Raw genomic sequence first — 2,500 nt, 5'->3', positions numbered from 1 at the left:
GAGGCAGAGTGACAAGATTTCTGCACTATAAACTGGAGGAACACTCTTGAAAACCCCGCCAATCATCTCTGTGGGCTTACGAAAATTGTCTTGGTGAGGAAGCAAAGCGTTTCCGAATACTGACCTACTGTGTCATGCATAATACATACGATAGAGATACATTTTCCTTCTTAGACGTGATAAGAAAGATTAAATATGAGTTTGTTATCAAATACACACACACACACACACACACACACGTCTATCACTCACGGCCGGACCTCTCACCTCTACCTCATCTACATCCTCCTCACCTACTTCCCTCCTTTCTCTCTCCCCCTCTCTCTCTTTTTATTACCTGTTTCCTCTTTTCCTCGCCAAACTCCCACAGTCGAAATGCTGAGGCGCTAAAAATATACACCCAACGCCAATTTATGCTAAGTTTGTTCCCTGTCACTTGTTGCAGTAGTAGTAGTAGTAGTAGTAGTAGTAGTAGTAGTAGTAGTAGTAGTAGTAGTAGTAGTATACTGCAAACACTCCTCTCGTTAACTTTAAATTCTGTCTCCATTATAAGTTAGAAAAATCATATCCAACATTTTTTATACCGTTATTTATTTTTTTATCTGCTCACCTAAAGTAGTAGTAGTAGTAGTAGTAGTAGTAGTAGTAGTAGTAGTAGTAGTAGTAGTAGTAGTAGTAGGGAACCGAGCTCAGGCGTAGCACTAGATACACAAGTACTAACATTAGCCAGTGAGCTAAGATAAAGTTGTCAGTCAGTGGTCAAGAGAGAGAGAGAGTGAGTGAGTGAGTGAGTGAGTGAGTGAGTGAGTGAGTGAGTGAGTGAGTGAGTGAGTGTGAGTGAGTGAGTGAGTGTGTCAGTGAGTGAGTGAGTGTGTCAGTGAATGCGTGCGTCAGTCAGTCAGTCCATGAAAGTCAATGTGGCTACCAGATGACACAGGGAAAAAAATGGAAAACAGTAAAAAGAATGAAAAAAAAAATACTGACATTCTCATAAAGCAGAAAAAAAATAAAGAAGAAAGAAAGAAAAAAACAACAACGCGGAATTCCACTCACTAATCAAGTCACTGTTATTTATCAACTTGACAATCCGAGGAGGAGAAAAAGGAGGAGGAAGAGGAGAAAAAGGAGGAGGAGGAAGAGGAGAAAAAAGGAAAAGGAGAAGGATAGAAGAACAGTAGAAAGATAACAAAAAACCCATTAATATCCTTTCGTCTTAACACACACACACACACACACACACACACACACACACACACACACACACACACACACACACCAATAAGATACCCCCCACTCGTGTGATCATTCTATCTGTAACAGGTACTGCAAACCTTAACCACATACGAACCAACCTAATACTCCCTTCAATAACGCATCATAAGTCATTAGGGCCAAGAGATCTGCTGCGTGACACTCTTCCTTAGTAGCAGTACACCACATACACACACACACACACTCAAACACACATAACCAGTAACCACTCACGCACCTACACAAAGGCACACAGCATACCAGTCTCGTTAGGGTCAGAATCCAGTTTTTTGCTCTTCTTTTGTGTTCCTTCGTTTAAGGAATATGGGAGTTATATAAGCGTGGGTAACAAAGGGGAGAAGCCACTAAGTAATTATGAATTGTACCTTAAGGTCGCTACTGAGTGGAGAGAGAGAGAGAGAGAGAGAGAGAGAGAGAGAGAGAGAGAGAGAGAGAACGTTCACATTCAAAAGCACTCAAGCATTAGTGTCAGTAAGAGGAGGCTTCAATTTAAGCTAAACTGGAGTAACTTTAGCACACACATCAACAGGCTGTCCACTTGTGTGAGGCCCAGCGCTCTGAAACTTGCTTGTTCGCGCTATGAAGGCAGAGACTGGATGCGTAATAAAAAGAGAGGAGGGCTAACATTACGTGATGCAGCCGAGTGTATATCTTCAGAAAATTGTACATTACTTGAAGATAAAATGATATAGAGAGCAGAGAAAGATGACAAGATGCTCATTATCGTATATCTTCTTAAAATCGTCCATTAATTAAGAAGATAATGACACGGAGAGCAGAGAAACATTTTAAGATGCAAATTTTTCGTAAGCCTTCTAAAAACTGCACACGACTTGAGAAAACAACGAAGCTAGGAAAAAAAAAAATAAGATAATACGATGGAAATTATCATACATCTTCAGAAAAAGTGTCTATTACTTGAAGCTAAAACAACAAGGAGAGTTAAACAACATTACAGCATGCAAAACTGTCGTATATCTTGAATAAAATTGTCGTGTGCTTGAATATAAAGTAACATGAAAACTACAAATATAACAAGAAGGACATGAAGCGTTAAGCACCAATACAACACGCAAAACTGTCGTACATCTTGAATTAAATTATCGAGAGCTTGAAGATGAAGTAACAAGGAAACTAAACATAACAAGAACACAGACCATTCCAGTATGCACATAATCGTACGTCTTTGTGGGAAAATAGAAGTCGAGTGTTTTGAAATGTGGAAACT

At 39.6% G+C, this 2,500-nt stretch overlaps 1 protein-coding gene across 2 annotated transcripts in view; it reads left to right on the top strand.

Annotated features, from left to right (window-relative positions):
- LOC123501683 (matrix metalloproteinase-14-like) overlaps positions 1-2,500 on the top strand; it is a 27,217-nt gene that overhangs the window by 840 nt on the left and 23,877 nt on the right. The gene's annotated exons all lie outside the window — the stretch shown is intronic.

The sequence above is a fragment of the Portunus trituberculatus genome, chromosome 9, assembly GCF_017591435.1.
Source record: "Portunus trituberculatus isolate SZX2019 chromosome 9, ASM1759143v1, whole genome shotgun sequence".
NCBI classification, from domain to species: Eukaryota; Metazoa; Arthropoda; class Malacostraca; order Decapoda; family Portunidae; genus Portunus; species Portunus trituberculatus.
Note: the sequence above shows the minus strand (reverse complement) of the source record. Positions and strands in the feature narration are given on the sequence as shown.